Raw genomic sequence first — 18593 nt, forward strand, 5'->3', positions numbered from 1 at the left:
TCCAGGCACCTTCCCAAACACAGTGTGTGAAGGGGTTACACAAATCCACCCCCAGCAAGTGTGGGGACCTGTGGATAACACACCTGAAGACAGGTGCTTGAAGCAACTCCCCCAAACACCTTCACTGCCAGAGTGCTTTGCTCCTTGGAAAGTCTCAGCCTGGCTCCGGGAACACCCTGTGCAGCCAAGCACTCCTCTGTGGTGTCAGTCCCCCTGTCTGCCACAGGGCTGGGCTCAATTCCATAAACTCAGCCCACCCTTCACTCATTTCCCCTCTGCTTTCCTGTTCCAGATCCTCACAGCTTCCCATTGCAGGGTGAAGCTCAGCCATTCACATCCTCTCCCACTTCCTCCCTTTAGACCCCTTACGGCTCAGGAGCTTGTGCAGAAGCCCCTGCAGGACCCAGCTGAAGGTGGACTTACAGAAGGAAATAACAGCTGAAATGCAGAGCTGCTCTGATCCAAACAAGGATGCCCACAGGTTTCCAAACTCTAGAGAGGAGAGAAGTTGGAAAAACTGGAAAACAGAGATGTCTGCAGAACAGCTGAGAGATGAGCTCGTATGAAATGCCAGCTCCTGCAGACAGCGTGGGAACCACAGGATGGCCCTTTGGGGTGACAGCAGCTGCCCACAACGTCCCCTGGTGTGTCCCCCAGCACAGCTCATAGGGGCTGCTGCAGGCAGAGCACTCCTTAGCTCGGTGTTTTCTGCTACGTGCTGCCTGTGAGTCCCATGAAAACACCCATTTTTGGGGTGACCCTCAGCACCCGAGTGACTGCAGCCCCACAAAGCAGCCCCAGCAGCTGCACATCCTGCTCTGCCCACAGGGTTTAGTAGCTAAACGTGTCAGCTTTGAACACTGGTGCTTTTGGCAGCTCCCTTCGGCCGGGGAGAGAGCACAGACACATCCCACCGCTCAGCTGGTGAGCAGCTATTTGCAGGTTATTAATAAATCCTGTTTATTGCAATGATCCTGCCAAAACACAAACAAAAAGCACTGCGGTCACTACCAGCAAAGCTGCCCCTCCACACAGGTCAGGAGAACAGAAGGTTTGGGTATTGCCTTCTGAGAAGGGGGCTTTCGGAAGCCCTGGGTGGCCCAGGCTCCTCCAGCTGTGACAGCTGTGCCTGTACAATGGTGGCCAGGACAAACTCTGCCTGCTGCCAAAAGCCCTTGTGCAGAGGAACACACAGCAGCAAAATCACTCCGTGTAAGCACTCTCCTGAGGAGCTCATGTTCTCTCCAGGCACTTTTTGGCAGGGCTGCAGGGAGCCCAGCATGGCTGGGAGTCTCTCCCCCACCTTCCCACAACTGCAGCAAAGGGCTGGATCCCTGAGTAATCCCAAAACACTGCAGTCGGGTCCAAAGGACGCTGACAGCCTCTTCCCAAAACACCATGGGGAAAAAGCAGAGGAGCATAAAAAGGAAAGAAACTGCCAACCTGCCCTTACTTTGCTGTTGAACAGGGAATCCGCTTTCATCAGCACATCAAGAGCCTGTGGAGATCAAGGAAATATATTCTTTTATATGCTCTCCAGGGCATGGAGCTATTTGCAACCTGAAAAACAGTTGCTGTCACTGCACATCTGAGGAATTATCCTGAGCACAACAACAAGGCTTTAACAGAACAAGCATCACCCACACTGCAGCGTGTTGCGTGCTCCCTCCAAAGTGGCCTTGGATGGTGCAGGGAGCAGGATGCAGGCATGGCCACAGGGAGGACCAGCACCATCCCACCCACAGGGACAGGGCACAGAGATCCCCCAAAATCCCAGCACTGTCACCAGATCTCTGCAGATCCTGTGATATCCCCATGGCCAAGGCCCTCTGTGACAGCCCTGGCCAAGGTGGAGGTGCCCACCCCAAACAGGGAGGGTGGGACAGGAACATCAGTCACAGGGACCTGCAGGAAGGAAGAACAGCAGCACAGGCTGAAATCATAAAGGACCAGAGCAACACACACAACTCCATTATAACGTGCTCCCCAATATGCATTTGCACAGAGGACGTGTCCAAGGGACACCCGGGGAAGGGCCAGCAGCAGGTGAAGGAACCCTGAGCAGGTTTGCCTGCAGAGTTGGGAGCAGGCATTACCCTCCCTCCCCCTACTCTCTGAATAATTAATCCTCCAGAAATTAGTCAAGTCTTTAAATAAGCCAGCTCAGCAAACTGAGTGAGGAATTTCTAGGTCAGAAATACAAGAAGGGCTGGGAAGGAAAAAAAAAGGAAAAAAAGCCTTAGTGCTCTGCCTCCTGCTCATTCCCAAGGGATTAGCACCTCTGCCCAGCCAGAGCCAGCACCTCTGGAGCAAGAGCTCGGATGGGAATCACACCTTGCCATTTTGTCAATCTTGACATCTCTGACACCTCAGCTGCCTCTGACACAGGCAAAGAGCACATTTCTGTGCAGAGCATCTCTCTCCATCTCACACAGCTCATGCCCACAGAGGAAAGCAGCTCATCACAATTACATTTATTATGTCCCTCCCGCTTCGATGCCTTTGATGTCTTAACCATCATCTTCTGCAGAGGGGCTTTTCCCTCTTCCCAAAGCTGTAACCCAGGGATGGAGCATGTAGGAGAAGCCCCAGGAGTGTCACATTTCACAGCACCAGAGCAAGAGCAGCCTCTGTGAAGCCCCTCACAGCCCACCCATGTGGTACCATCCATTGCCATGCCCTGGCACAAGGGGCAGGCAGGGGACATGCCAAGGGACAGCAGCAGTTCCCACAGGGTGCTGTGGGACAGATGCTCCTTTGGTAGAAGCTGTATCCAGTGCTCCAAAAGCACAAGGTCTGTCCTTCTCAGGAGACAACCCCTGTGAAAACGAAGAATTCTTTAAGATGCATCTTCCATGAGATAGATGCAGATATCTGGCCACCCAAAAAGACCTGGGACTGTGGGAAGAGCACACAAAGTTGGGGTGCAAGGAGGATACTGGGGTCAGGGCAGGGTGGAGGGCTGAGCAGAGGGGAGGGGGTGCCAGCAGTGCACCCCCCTCCCACGAGTGCCAGAGCTGTGAGAACAGTGGTGCTGCGCTGCCCTCTCGTGTCCCCCACCCCACACACACGGGGACACGACCCACAGTCCATGGGGACACACCCTGCAAGAGCAACAACCTCCTGATGCTGCTACTCCCTCCTCTCCTCCCACCTCCATCCGGGAAGCAGGGGGGCTGTGTGGGGGAGCAGAGGCAGGGTCAGCACTTGCTTCTCAGTGAAAGAGTTCAGCCTGAAATTCCACTCTGGAAGTATGGAGGAGGGAGCAGAGGGCTCTGGTGGCAGCTGCCGGACTCCTGGCCATCCCCACACAGACAGGATGTGCAGGAAGGAAACACAGAGGGATCAGACTCCTGCCAGGAGCCTGAGGTGGAGGGACCCCACAGAAACCTGCTCTTGCCTTTGCTCACACAACCCTGACCATCGTTACTGCAACCTCTGGGAACAGGCCCAGCCCTGAGGGGATGTTCCCAGGCAGATCCACAGAGGGTGGGTGGCAAGAACAGCCCCTGCTGCACCCACCTTCCATTTGCTGCTCTGTGCCACCTCTCCTCACACCAGTAACAAGGCCCTCGTTCACTGAGGCAGCCCAGTCTCAGGCTCTCCCTGTCAACACACCTGCTTGTTTCTTCCTTCAGTTTAACCTGAAGGATCCTGCAGTCCTTACTTGCACCGGGAGAATGGTCTGCAAACAGTTTCCACATCTGCCACCAGAGCTCTGTCCCAGCTCCAGTACCCCCAGCTTGTCCATGCACTACTCACAGGTTGTTTGTAACACCTTCTCCTTCTGCCCTCTAAGACAGATTTGGACAAACGGAGCCCAGAGGAGGGCAGGGAGCAGCACTGCAGAGGGCTGTCCCCTCCACCTGCTGGGCCACACATTCCCTGAGGCATCCCCATCCCTGTGTCCCGTGGCAGCAGCAGCACCAAAGCCTTGCTGGAATGGGGATATCCAGCATCCCTTTCTCTCACCCACAGAGAGTGCCCATGGCAAAGGCTGAGGCTGGTGCATCCCCATCCAGCCAGGACCACGAGTCCTTTGGATGAATCCTCCTCCCTGCTCTGGGAGGGTGGCACCCAGGAGAGCAGCAGGACTGGGGTTGCTCTATGCCCCAAGGCACTGCCTGGCTCAGGGGGGTGCTGGGGACCCAGAGCAGCCCCAGGCAGCAGCAGGGTGGGGGGGCCATGGCAGGGCTGTCCCCCAGGGGAGGTGGGGGCAGTGCAGACAATCCTGGCATTGAACAGCCGCTCGTCCCGGCCCATCTGCGGCTCCCGGAGCCCGGGGCACACAAAGCCAACGTTGGGCCAGGGCAAGCCCTGCCAAGGCAGGGACACAGACCTGCCTTTGTGTCTGCAAAGGCAAAGTTAGCTTTGGGGAAAAGACTAGAAAGCTCAACCACTGGAGCCTGTGCTTTGGCTGCTCTCCACAGGGAGGTTTGTGCCCCATGTGCACAGGACAGCACGAGTGTCCAACGCTCCCCTTCTCCTGCCTGTCCCACCCGTGAGATGAGCTGGGGGTCTCACTGCAGGTCCTGCCTCGTGCAAGGGCCTGCAGCACACAGAGTGTCCGTGAACACACACTCAGAGCAACAGGAAGACCAAGCCAAGAGGGGTTTCACAGAATCATGGAGTGGTTTGTGTTGGAAGGGACCTTAAAGACCATCCAGTTCCACCCCCTGCCATGAGAAGAGACACCTTCCACTAGCCCAGGTTGCTCCAAGCCCTGTCCAACCTGGCCTTGGACACTTCCAGGGATGGGGCAGCCACAGCTTCTCTGGGCAACCTGTGCCAGGGCCTCCCCACCCTCACAGGGGAGAACTTGTTCCCAGTATCCCAACTAACTCTGCCCTCTGGCAGTTGGAAGCCATTCCCCTTTGTTCTATCACTACTCACCCTTATCAAAAGTCCCCCTGCAGCTCTCGTGTAGCCTCTCCTCTTGTAGGGTTTGACACATCCCAGCTTCAATCCATTTATCATCCCTGGTTTTCTTTTGCCCCCAGACTGGCAGAAAGCCAAGGATTCCAAAGTGTTCCTTCAGGGGAGTAAACCAAGCAGGGCCTGCACTCCTGCCCTGGGGCCTGGCCCATCCTGTCCCTCCCCAGCACTTGCACCTCACATCCCTGCCAGCAATGATTTCCATATGCAGAAAAACAAACCCCAAGGGCAAGAGGTTTTATCCCACTTCCTTCATTCCCCAGCTCTGGGGTGAGAGCAGCCCTCCTGCCTCCTGTCCTCACTTCTGCCCCCGTCACACACCAGCACATGCACTGTGTTCACTCCACACCCCTGGGATCGCTCCAGGGATCTCAGCTCAGATCTCTCAGGTGGGAAGCATCTAGCAGTGGCCACTGGTGGCTGTTGCACAGCCAGGACAGCTCAGCCCAGCACAGGCTTCCCAAGGGATCCTCCCTGGAAAGACAAACCCTCCCTGCAACTTAATGTGAAAAACAAGACCAAATATAAAGGGAATCAGGAAGAATTGTTTTCCTTACACAGCATTCGCTCTGGAACACTGACATAATGGACAGAGATTAAATAGATGTATTTAACCACTGCTGCAGTGAAACCTCAGCTGTGATAGTACCTGGTTCTCACCACTGTCACTCATACCTTCTTCAGTCACAGCCAGTTCACAGGGCATTGCTCCAATTAAAAACTACAACTGCCCAACAATCCCAACGGCTCCCAGTACTTCCCAGGAGTGCTGTGATGCCAGGAGGTGTTTGTCAGGCTGTATGAAAACACTGAAACACGGGGACAGGCTGGAAGCCCCCAGCCCTGGCACCTACTGCTCCTTGGCACGGTGAGGCACAGCCTCTCCCTCCAGTCTCTCCCATATTTCTCCCTGAAACATGAAAATGGAACTAAGGCATGGTGCGTGCTGAATGCTCACACTGACGGGCCAGATGTCAGCTTGGCTTCCCCAAAACCAGCACATCTTTTCAACCAGCCATCAGGGAGTGAGAGATGGGAAACATGGTCCAGCCTTGACTCCCTCTTTGGCAAGGTCCATCCTGCCCCTCGCCTCAGGGGCCACAGCAGCTCCTCCTGGGCTCCAGGCAGCCAAGAGACCGTGGTCCAGCATGCAGATATCCATGCTCCAGCAGTGCCAGCCTGTGCCAATGGGAGGGAGAGAGACAAAGAGAGCCTGCCCAGCATGGAGCTGGAGAGAGCATGGGACATCCTCAGCTCATAACAGAGAGGGGAGTGACACTCGAGCCCAGCACAGGAGAACAGCCACGTGCCCAGCACAGGAGAACAGTCACTTCCCACTCAAATGGGGCCAAGAACCCCAGAAATGTCTGGTCCAGCACTGTCCCACCCAGCGGCTTCAGCTCATCCCACCCCTCAGGCCTGAGCAATGAACTCAGTTTAAAGGGTCTTAAGGGCCCCAAGCTTAAGGATGGAAGGTTTATGCTGGATATTGGGAAGCAATTGTTGGCTGTGAGGGTGGTGAGGCCCTGGCACAGGTTGCCCAGAGAAGCTGTGGTTGCCCCATCCCTGGAAGTGTCCAAGGCCAGGTTGGACAGGGCTTGGAGCAACCTGGGCTAGTGGAAGGTGTCCCTGCCCATGGCAGGGGGTGGAACTGGATGAGCTTTAAGGCCCCTTCCAACCCAAACCACTCCATGATTCCATGATCCCAGCAGCCATGAGCCTGGGCACACTGGTGTGACAGCACACTCTGGGGGGAGGCAAACCTCCCTTCCTTGCTCCGACATTAAAGCAGGATGTGCTGTCCTCTGTCAGGATGATTATCAGTCTCTGGATTGATGATGGATTGCATTAGCTAATGGATTACATTAATTTCTTACTCACCAGTGAAAAGGAAATGTGTGAGTAAGAACTACGGGCTTTTACTTTCATATATCCTTCCTCCACTATAATTGGCAGTAGCAGCCAAAATTTATTAGTGCCTCCTCCTGACCCCAGCAAATATGCCTGGCTTGGCAAGAGTGCCCAACACATTTACTCGCTGCCATACTGACGATAATTTATTAATTACAGGGCCACATGCTCGTTATCCTGCAGCCTGGGCTGTGGGGGAGGGGACGTGCCCCATTTGGAAGCCAAGGCACAAGGATGAACTACTGGGGAAAGAGAAACCCTCCCTCAGGAGTGGGAACTGGTGTGAATCAGTGACACTGTGGAGAAAAAAACAGCATATCCAGGCTGTCCTGGCTCTAGGCCAGCCTGGCACTACAGAGAACAACATGGAGATGGGAAGGAAAAGGAATCGATGGGGTGGGACCATGAGCAGACACTGTTGTGGGACGAGGGCTTTGCTGCCCAAGGGGAGCAGCCAATGCTCCAGGACACAGCACTCGTGAGCGTATGGGGCTGTGCCCCCCAGGCCTGGCAGGATGCCCACTGCTGCTTCTGATAGCAAAACCCAGGCACCACAGGGAAGTGCCCAAAGCTATCAGGAGAGAAAGCTTCAGCATAAAGTCTTCCTCCATTAGGGATAAGAGAGGAAAAATCCACCCACTAAAGAGAGGCCTCTCAGTGCTTTTTGTGCCGTATCACAACATTGCTCCATTTTCCTCTGTTCCAAGCTCATGACACCAGTGCTTTTAGCCCCCAGCGTGCCTGTCGCTCACCTGCCTGTTGCACATTTACCCTGTGGTAGACAGGAAAAGGCAGCTGCCAGCTTTCAGCATCACTGAATTTCAGACAATCTCAGCCTGGCCTCAGTCTCCACAGTGGAGCTGCTGTCTGCTCCAGCATTTATATTCAAAGGCAATTTGTGGGGGGAAAACACACAACAGAGAAAATGATTTGCAACTCATTATTTTGCTTCACTTGAGCTGGACTCTGATGCAAAAGGAATATTTGAACTGCACCCTCAGTCACACTTGCTCATCAGGAACCCTGCTCCAGGACTGAATTTGTATTAATGCACACAACCAAGTGACCTGCTTCCCTCACTCCTGGCCCAGCTGGGGCTGCCAAGGCAGGAGAAAGCATCTCCCAAAAATTATTAATCCTCAGAAAATCTTACAAAATCCAGGCAGAGAATAGAATGAGATGATCTTTAAGGATTCTTCCAACCCAAACCCTTCTATGAATCTCTGACAACTGAGAGGTGGAAGCCTGAAAACCCCAGTTTCAGCCAGAAATATTTTTCTGGTTGTAAATTGGAGACTGCAACCTCAGCCAAGTAGTTATGGATCTGTGTCTGATACAGAGAAAGGTGTCAGGGAAATTTTATTACAACACAGCTAATGGGGTTTGCCCTTCAGCACTGGACAAAACGTCCCGTTCATTACCCAGTGTTAAGAGTCACTCGGACAAATTAGGGATTGGGAAGTTGAGCCTGCAGAGCAGCTCTTTGATTTACCTTTAAATGACCTGCAAAAGGTAACTGTCACCTATGTCCCTCCTGCTCGCCCTCACACAGCAGCACCAGGAGTTAGGGTATGGTTAGGCAGCTAATTATGAAACTGCTTTCCTCCCTCACTTTCTAAGCACCTCTTAGCCAAGGGATGCTCTTCCCTAGTTTTCCTGGAAAGCTGACACAAACCTGAGGCATCCTTGGGCTCCTGAAGTACAGGGAAAGCAGGAAATTTTTGACAAAGAAGGAACTTTTGCACACTCAAGAGATGCAGATTGCAAGAATTTAAAAGGCAAAATGCACAGGACAACTCTGGCAGCCTTGGGGCCGTGCCCACTGCCCTGGGGAGCCTGTTCAGTGCCCAACCACCCTCTGGGGGAAGAACCTTTTCCTGAGATCCAACCTGACCCTGCCCTGGCACAGCTCCAGCTGTTCCCTCGGGTCCTGTCACTGCTCACAGGGAGCAGAGCTCAGAGCTGTCCCTCATGGGGAAGCTGCAGACCCCGATGAGGTCTGTGCTCCATCTCCTCTCCTCAAGTGCTCTCAGCCGCTTCTCCTGTAGCTTCCTCTCCAGACCCTTCCCCATCCTCATGTCCCTCCTTTGGACACTCTCCAACAGCTTTAGATCCTTCTGACACTGTGCTGCCCCAAACTGCCCCCAGGACAGAGCAGAGCAGGATAATCCCTTGCCCTCCCTCAGTGATGCTGTGCCTGATGCCCCCCCGGACATGGTTGGCCCTTTGGGCTGCCAGGGCACTGCCAACTCATATTCAACTTGCCATTGACCAGGAGCCCCAGCTCCTGAGGCAGGGAAGGAAGTTGGGGAAGAGCCGATGTAGCTGGAAATGTTCCTTAAACAGTGGCAGTCATAGGAAAAACCTTCACCTGGTGCTTCAGGAATGAAGACCATGCTATGGCTGAGGGTGGTGAGGAACCTCTGGAGATCACCCAGTCCAAACACTTCCCAGCCAGGTGCCCAGGACGGCTTCTACTTCAGTTCTGAACATTTCCAAGGCTGGAGACTCCACAACCTCTCTGGGCAGACTAACCCAGTAAAAGAGCATTTTTTGTGTTTTAAGTGCAATTCCCTGTGCTTTAGTTTGTGCTGTCTACCTCTGTCCTGTCACCAGCACCCCATGAAGAGCCTACCTGAGGGCAAACCCCTTCCCACATGGTAACACAGCCGAGCAGGGCTCGCTGCTGCAGTGCCAGGGACTGACACCACAGCCACAGATGGGGCTTCTGTGAGTGCTGAGCACTTCAAAACCCATTGGTGGCTGTGCATAGGGAACCACAGCACCTGGGGGCTGGAAGGAGCAGTTCCCAGCACTCCTCCTCAGTCCCTGCCAAACCAGGTTTTAGCAGTCAGAACAGTGCCATTGAAATTCTCACCAAATGGAAAGAAAATGGGGATTTGCCCTCTAAGGACAGACACAGAAGGAGCTGCTTCTTGTCTTGCCAACATCTCTGGCCATGGGTTTGCTCTCTGAAACTTGTCCAGGCACCCATAGTGAGCAGACACAGTCCCTGGGTCAAGACACCTCTTCCTCCATGAGCTGGAAGAAAGGACATCCAGGGAGCTATGAGCTCCTGACTCCTGAAAGGCACCTGGCCTTTTCCCTCTGCAGAGAGTCTACTTGGACACAAACTGAGTTGGAAAAAGCTCCCTGTTATTGTCACTGCAGGACAGAGCTGAACAGCAGCAAACCTGGATTACTCCTTCCATTTTTCCAGTGCTGCCACTAGGCCTGGGGGATCATTCTGTCAGACAGAGTAAAACTCTCCAGACGTGCACAGGACCAAAATGATGCTCATTGCAGGTTTGGTCCCATGGTCTTGTGGCAGCTGCTTCCCAGAAGAGGATTTATTCCATACACATATCAGCACTGACAGCCAGAGATGCAAACCCACAGCCCACACAGGACCCCTTACAGGGACAGCACACTTGTCTTCTCTCAAAAGAAGGTTTGGCTCCTACACTGTCTAGTCATTCCATTTTTAGCCAAATCTTGTGCAGTATTTGCAGAGTGAGGATCACTGGCCTGGCAACCCCTTGTTTTTACATTAGTGATTTTGACTCCTTTGCATAAAATGGTCCCAGCCAAGCAGTGTGGAAATAAATGGCTTCAGCAGGTTCCTCCAGAGGAAAGGGGAGAAAATCCCCTTTTGCCAAGAGCAAATACAGACCATTCAGGAATTCCTGGGAACTTGGGTTGGTTTTGTTTGCTCTTGCTTTCAATTCATAGTCACTGAAAGAGTTTTGTGCCCTTAACTATTGCATGTGCCACCAAATCAGCACTTAATGAGGAGGAGGCGAGAGTTTCCCAGTCACTGCTCAGATCGGAGGGGGAGAAGCAGCTGTGCCAGGCTCTGCAGCCCCCTGATCCAGAGCAGCTGGCACAGGGACTCCCAGTCCCTGCCCACACACCCCCCAGCCACCCCTTTGCTGGTGCCAGGTAAGATGGGAAAGCTTGGTACCTCATCAGGCACGAGGGGAACCCACGAGCCCCACGATACCAGAGCCAGGGAGCAGCCCTGTGTCCCCAGGCAGGGACAGCTCTGATGTCACCTGCCCAACACAGCCCTGCAGCCCTTGAAGGGGCTGCCCAAGCTGCCAAATCCCCCCCCACCTTTCCAATAGCAGGCACCTGGGAAAGATAAGGATGAGAACAAAACAAGGAGAAATGTTCAGGCGAATGCTGCACGTGGAATAAGAGCGATGCCATAAACTCTTACCATAGCCACAGCCAGCTCAGGGTGGGGAGCTGGCAGAGTACTGCTGGGAGTTATAAAGTCTACCCCAGCTCAGGGAGGGAGCAGAGCTGCACTTGCCCACAGGGAGGGACATGGACACACTACTCATGGGACTGAACAACACAGCGTCCCCTCAGCACCCACAGCAGAGAGGGAAGAGATCAGCCAGGCAGTGCTGCACACACAGCCTTTAGAGTGCTTTACCCCTTGGGCTGGGCTTTGTGATCAGGGGAGCTTTGGGTTGAGAAAGCTGCTGGTCTGCTGTGGGTTACACCCCCCCGGGAATGGAGCAGGACCAGCACAGGGGATGGGCTGGAGTCCACAAAGAGGGATTAACCCCACATCCCTCCGAGGCAAAGGAGCTCAGAGGGGGAGCTGATAACTGCCAAAGGCTGCCTGCCACCCCCCCAGTCCTGCCACGGCAGGGAGGACACGGCCCTGCTCCTCTCCAGCTCCCCTCCATGCTGCTGCCCAGCAGGAACTGGGATTGCCACAGAGTCCGTGTAAAAAACTCTCTGTTAGGATTGGCAAGCACTTAGGAACAAGCTACTCCCTTCCCTGCCAACTCGAGGGGACGGAGAAAACTCATTCAAGGCAAGACAGAGTCTCTCTGGATGCAGGTTAAGCCAGGCCATCCCAGGCACCCATTTGGGTGGGCAGCTGTCGGTCACACCCCGGCAGATGCAGGGCAGGGTGGGCTGCATCACCAGCTCCCCACAATAGCAGCAGCTCTTCCATTTCATTCCCAGCCAGCAGCCATGCCCTCCTCCTCTTCACAAAAGCAGACAGCCCTTTGCTTTGACCACTGGCTCCAAAGGTTGCAGATTCCAGCTGGAGCTCTGCAAGGGGACCAGACCATGGAGAGCAGGGATTGTGCCACACTATGACAGTCACAGGCTCTATGAAAGAGCCTTTGCATGCTGCTTTATGCGCAAACACAAATGCTATCTGCCCATGAACCAGCCACAGCCCTGGCTACAGAGCGTCCCCAGCACCATGGCAGGACATGACCCCTACGAGGGGCATCTGCCCATCACTACAGCACCTGCCCACAGCCCAGGGGCTGCTTCACATCGGGTTCCTTTGCCACAGAGACAGGAGAGACACCACAGATACAGAGAGAACTCCAACCCCCAAGGAAAGCAAGCATCATAACTCACACAGCTCCAAACAGGGCACCAGGAGGCCGCGTGTCCCTGCGCAGAGCACGGCTCCCCGAGGAGCACACGGTCCTGGAGCAGCCAGCTGGGATATCTATCCAACAACCTGGTCCAACCACAGCCCCATTCACTGGCATGACAAGGAGAATAATATTCCTTGGTTTTCAGCTTGGTTTTTCACAGCATCCCTCCTTGGTGGAAGAAGAAAAGGGGCATCACATGAGCTGTTGGCAGTTCCTGGCCGGAGCAGACAAAAGGAGCCGCACACGAACACCTATCGCAGTGACAGGCTGGGGCAGAGTCCTGTGGCTCACCAGGGACATCCTGGCACCCCAAGAGGCACAGCAAAGGAGGAAGAGAAACTGGGCTACGTACTCATCCTGCACCAGGGCACCCGCAGGGCACTGAGCCGGGCAGCAGCTGAGCCGGGAAGTGCCAGCTCCGTCCAGGTCGGTCGCGCCAAGGAAGGATGGAGGGATGTGGGAGCCACCTCAGCCTCCTGTTCTCATCACCACCAGCACCACACAGCAACGATTGAATTCCCGGATCCAAGAAAACAGAAAAATTGGGAAGCTCTCCCACCACCCAAGGCAAAGGGCCACTAACAGGCACAGCCTGGCACAGCCGCAGTCGCCCAGCACCCGGAGCCCGACTCCCTGCGAGACTCCAGCATGTCAGCCAGCAAATCCTCTTTGCCTGTGGGCAAGGGAACTGTAGGGGGGAGGGAAAAAAGCATCAAGAAACTCTTTGTCTACAAACATCCCAGCCGGGCGCACGTGCAGCGTGAGCTTCCTGGCGAGGGCGGAGGGGGGGCCTGGACTTCAGAGCCACCATTTCCGCCCCCAGCCTGCCCTGCTCACTTATTGTCTTCTAAAAATAAAAGTAAACACTGAAGAAGAGCTCTTTGTTTTTATTTCTGCTGTGTCAGAGAGATTTCTCTTACAGGAACAGGTGATGGGACCTCTTCCCAAGCCTCTGGGAGCTTCCCCTGAGAGCAGAGCAGTGCTGAGGGAGTGGTGGGTGTCCTGGGGACTGGCAGGGAAGCAGGGCTGCCCTCCCTTCCCTCCAGCCTGCAGCTGCTCATGTTGGGGATTGTGGAATCCCAGGATAGTTTGGGTTGAGAGTGACCTCAAAGATCATCCAGTCCCACCCCCTGCCATGGGCAGGGACACCTTCCACCAGCCCAGGTTGCTCCAAGCCCAGTCCAGCCTGGCCTTGGACACTTCCAGGGATGGGGCAGCCACAGCTTCTCTGGGCAACCTGTGCCAGGGCCTCACCACCTCATAAAGAGGAATTTATTCCTAGTACCTAATCTAAACCTACACTCTGTCAGTGGGAAGCCATTCCCCCCCTGTCCTGTCACTACATGCCCTTGTGATGGTGAGGATCCCTGACCCAGGTTCCCACCCTGTGCCAGGCAAACATCCTTTGCCCTCTGTTGCAGGTCAGAGAAGAGGGTCCTTGCTTAAAGTGCAGGAAACCTCAGTCTAAGCCACATTATTCCCCTGGCACAAGGAATGCCAGGAAAGCCTCTTTAACCCAGAAAATACATATTTAGAAAGTAAGATTGAGATATGCATGTATCTCTCACTGGTTTTGCTTCCAAATCTCTCTTCCTGACAGGCCCAGAAGCTGAGGAGGCCAGGCCTGAGCCCCACACAGCCAACATCACTGATTAAGCACAAACTTCCTCACCAGGCAGCTGCCCTAATCTAAGCATCTCACTGCCTTCCCTGTTTGTTCAGGTTCTTCCTTTACCATGGAGCTGCTGGGTAATGAGACACACACACACACACACATACACACATACACACACACACACACACACACACACACACACACACAGAGAGGTACCTTTTTTTGACCTGCATTAGGAATAAATCCAGAATTAATAGCCCAAAGCCTCAGGTATCCTCCCTGATTTGATAAAATTGCTTATCTAAGCAAAACCCTGCAGGGACCAGCCCCACTACTCTGAGCAAAGCTCTTCCCCCACACCCTGATTAACAGTGTTTCTTTAACCTGCCAGCTCAAAAAAAACACAGATTAAAAAAAAAAGAAAGAGGAGACATTTGTTTTCCCCATTTGAGTGCTGTAACTGCTTCCCAAGGAAAGCACCATGGGACGTGTCATCATGCTGCTAAGGACACCTCTTCCCTAGGGAAAGGCATGTGCCAGGAGCAGCAGGGCTCCTGGGAGACAGGAGCAACCCATCCCAAAGGCAAGAGGCAGCTCAGAGGGACAAGAGGAGACACAAGTGGAGCCACTGGTGGCTCCTGCAGCCACCAAGAGCTCCACAGCTCTGGGCTCTGCTGGGACAGGGCCCTGCCCTCCACCCTGTGTGGGGATGGATGCAGTAAAAGATAACAGATTTGTCAGGGCCCCGGCTCCATTCCAGCAGCTCCCAGGGGAAAGAAAAGGGAAAAAAAAAAAGGCAAAGGAAAGGGGCTCGTGATTGCAAACATCCTCCCCAGGGCCTGATTACCCCCAAGAGTAATGGATTGCAATCACCAGGGCTGGGCCAGTAAAGCAGCCCAGCCCTGAGCAATAGCAGCCTGGGAATACACACACCAAAGTCTGCTGGTAAAAGTGCCATTAATTCCCAAACCGTGCACTTCTCGGCTGCAGAGTGACCCCCAGTGCGTTTGCCTGAGTGTTCTTCCCCCCCTAGAGCAGTGACAGTGGCTGAGTCCTGGGGCAGCCTCCAGGGCACTGCAGGATGTTCCTGTGGCTCACACAGCTGGGGGGGAAGTCTCCCCTCTCCAAACACATCTCAGCCCCCCAAAGCCCAGTAGAACTCTCCAACTGCAGATGTAACAATTTCTGAGCACCAGACTATGAAAAAACTTGCCATTACACACATCATGTGGCAGGCAGGGACTTTGGGGGCTCCACAGGGAGCTGCCTCCCCCAGCCCAGGCTGGCACTGTCCCCTCTGCTCCTGGTGCCTGGGGCTCTCCAGCACCTTCCCTGCTGCTCCAGACAACGAGCTCTAGCACAGAGGGGGGACTCAACAGTGTGCAACCTCCCTCCAGCCTTTTCCAGCATTTTTCTGACCCAACAGCTGGGTCCAAGGCAGGAGGGCTCATTTTCCTCATCCATCCAATCTCTCCCTCCTCCAGCGGCTCTGGGAGGCTGCACATCAGCTCCAGTGACCTGTCACCATTTAACACCACACAAAAAATCCCTTATCAAATCCATGAAGCAGTTTTACACAAGAAAAGAGAGAAAATAGCTTTGTTGCTTATTAGTTCACCTACGAGCCAGGAAACCAAGGCACACCAATAAAACCTGTGGGCAAGAGACAGCAGGATGTTTGACTGATGAGCATCCAGAATCCTCCCCTGCAGCAGGATGAATCCAAGACCCAGGCAAGGCTGAGCAGAGGATGAAACCTAGGCAAGTTACAAGCCCTGCATGCCCAGAGACACCTGGACAGCCAACTATCACCTCTGCTTGGCCTGGCACATCACACAAAAACCCCAGAGCCTGAAAAGCAATGCTGGGCACAGAGCCAGGGCCAAAGCCAACAGCAGCCGTGGCACGGAGGGACCAGCACAGGGACGTGACCTGGATGTGCCTGTGCTGCTGGGAGTGCTGCCATCCTGAATGGGATGTGCAGCCAGGCCAGGAGCTGGCAGGAGCAGAGATGTTGTTAACCAGGAGCTTTAAAGCAGACTGTAACTAAACAAAAGCCAGGAGCCAACCCCATGAAAAACTGACCAGCAGAAAGAACACCACTGTCCTTCCAGGACCACCCAGCCATTGCAGCTGTAAACTTTTATGACACTCTTCTCTTGCAGTGGTAGCAGGACAAGCTGCATTGTTAATGCATGGTGCAGTTACAACTTTACGGGTGTATGGATTGATTTACTCAATGTATACTGCTCATCAGTGCCCATCTCAGTCCAACTCACAGCCCGGAGCTGATCCAGGGACACTTCAGGCCCTGAGCACTCCAGTGGGAGTGACTCCAGCAGGAGCCATGGAGAGGCTTTGGCTTTCCTCTAGCCATCTTAGTTCCTTTCAGTGTGCTTCCTGGTGTTGGCATTAGAGGCAAAAGCAACAGTGACAACTTGCCAAGGCTCTCAGCAGCTGCCTGGAGCCAGGGGCAGGCCAGGGGAGCACCCCAGGGCAGGGCTGGGTGCTGGCAGTGCTGCCACAGCAGGTCATGTCCTGCCAGCCTGGCATCTCCCAGAGCCTCCCGTGCCACAGCCTGTGCCTTTTCCCTGGAAAGGTCCAACCCCCAAGCCCCCCAGGCACAGGTTCTGCTCCACTCCAGGGTGCACACACGTGTCTGGAGTGGGAAAGCTTCACAACCACACCATGACACGAGGCCATGTCCCATCTTAGCTGCCCTCCCACCCCTTTCTGTCCTCGTCCATCTGCCCAGGAGGAGCCAAGAGAGCAAGAACAGCCATGGGACATCCATCACCCCATGGCAGATGTCCCCTAGGAGAGCACAGCCTGCTCTGCACCCACTGCAAAGGGAAGGAGAGCGGCTGCCTGAGGAACCACCGAACCCAAAGGCACTGCACACCCACCTTGGCTGCCAGGGCATGCTCAGCATTCCCTGAAACATATGGAGGAGGGCAAAACCCACCCCCACCTCTGCTGCCCCCTGCATGTGCAGGCAGTGCAGTGTACCTAGAAGGGGTAATTACTGGGATACCTGTCCCAGTTAATTATTACCTGGCCAGCCTTGGTGTTTCTGTGCAGGGTCAGCCCTGTTCAAATTCAGGGAAGAAGGTAAAAGTGGCACAAGCACTTTTCCACTTGCAGAGCCCCCAGCAGCCTGCCCAGCTCACCAGCTCAGCCTGTCTCTGCACACCCCGAGGGCAGGGCGGGACTCCTGTCCTGAGTGGCACAACGGGGTGACATGATCTGCCCAGCCAAGCAGGGTCACACTGCCTCTCCCAGCTGCCCTATCCATTGATCCTCACCAGCTCCAGCCACACTATGGAGGGAGTGGATCACTGAAAAGCAGGACAGCTTTGCTGAGTGTGAGCCACCAACAGTTCACTTCCACCTGCACAGGACCTCTCCTGGAGCACACTCACCTGCTCCTTTTCTCTTCCAAGTCCACATCCATGTGCTGCAAAGCCAGGCTGCACCAGTGCCCATGACTGGCACCAAGGCAGATCCCAACATGCTGCCAGAGCAGGGCTGGCAGCCCCAGGAGCAGAGACCTCACTGGGGCCCAGGGAGTGGGGGAAACAGTCCAGCAAGCCAGGCATGGAGAGGGCAGGGCTTTGACCTCCCCAGTTCTCCAAATCTGACTGCACACCACTGCTAGAAGAGGAAGTTTCAGCTTGCAGACCAAAACTCTTTCAAATACTCTTCAAATATTAAAGTTTTTTCTAAGGGATATAAAAGGGACAACACCACAGTTACGGACAAGAAGCTGTAACTTGGGCCAGCAGCCCCACACACAGATGCCCTTGGCTTTGGGAAGAGAAACTGCACTCGCAGGAGGGTTTGGGCTCCAAAACACCTTTGAAGACCTCAAGTGAAACCTGTTTCAGCCCAGAACATTCGTTAAGAAAACCCTACTGGATTTTGTACCTCCACTGAAGCATTCCTAGAGAGCCAGCAGTTAAAAGAAGATGAAAATCTTATTTGCATCACTATTAAAGGGAGGAAAAGGAGATAAAGAAGATATGATAAGATCAAGTGCTGTCAGCCTCAAGCAAACCTCAAAATTAAGTCCCGAGGTAAGAAGAGCAAATTAACTACTTTACCTCACTGAAAAGCTTTTCCTTGGCTCATAAGAACATTCCCATTCAGCACTGGGTGTGCTCAAGGGAAATGCTTTGATACAGTTAGTGGTACCAAGGCAGGGCAGAGCCAAGCCCACTGCAAACCTTCCTCCACAGCATCATGTAGTTTCAGAGGGGATGTTTCTCCAGGAGACGTGCTTTTCTTTCCAAGAGCTGCAGTTCCTGGGACGCCACTGAACAGGAACAGCAGCCTGTCCAGAGGCCCCAGGCAAGGGTATAGAGAGTCACCACTTAGTGATGAGTTTTAGGCAAGCTGTGTCATAAAGGCAGCCAGGAATGTCTCTGCCTGCAGGGTAAATATGTCCAGTGACCTTCCTGAGTCACTGCCTGCTGACTCACTCACTTGGGCAGCCTGGGCTGAGTCGTAGGCAAGGAGATGTCATGGTGATAGGGACTCAGTGACTCTCCCCTAACACAGGAGCCTTGCAGGATCTCCAGGACAGCAGGAGCTTGTTTGTAACAGCAATCACCCCTCTGCTCTTCTGCACCCACTCCCACCTCCTCATAACACAAACCATCATCACCCAGGACAGTGACTTCATCTGCTCTTGTGACAAGACAACTCCC

Source organism: Lepidothrix coronata, unplaced genomic scaffold, assembly GCF_001604755.1.
Source record: "Lepidothrix coronata isolate B3197 unplaced genomic scaffold, Lepidothrix_coronata-1.0 Scaffold24, whole genome shotgun sequence".
Lineage (NCBI taxonomy): Eukaryota > Metazoa > Chordata > Aves > Passeriformes > Pipridae > Lepidothrix > Lepidothrix coronata.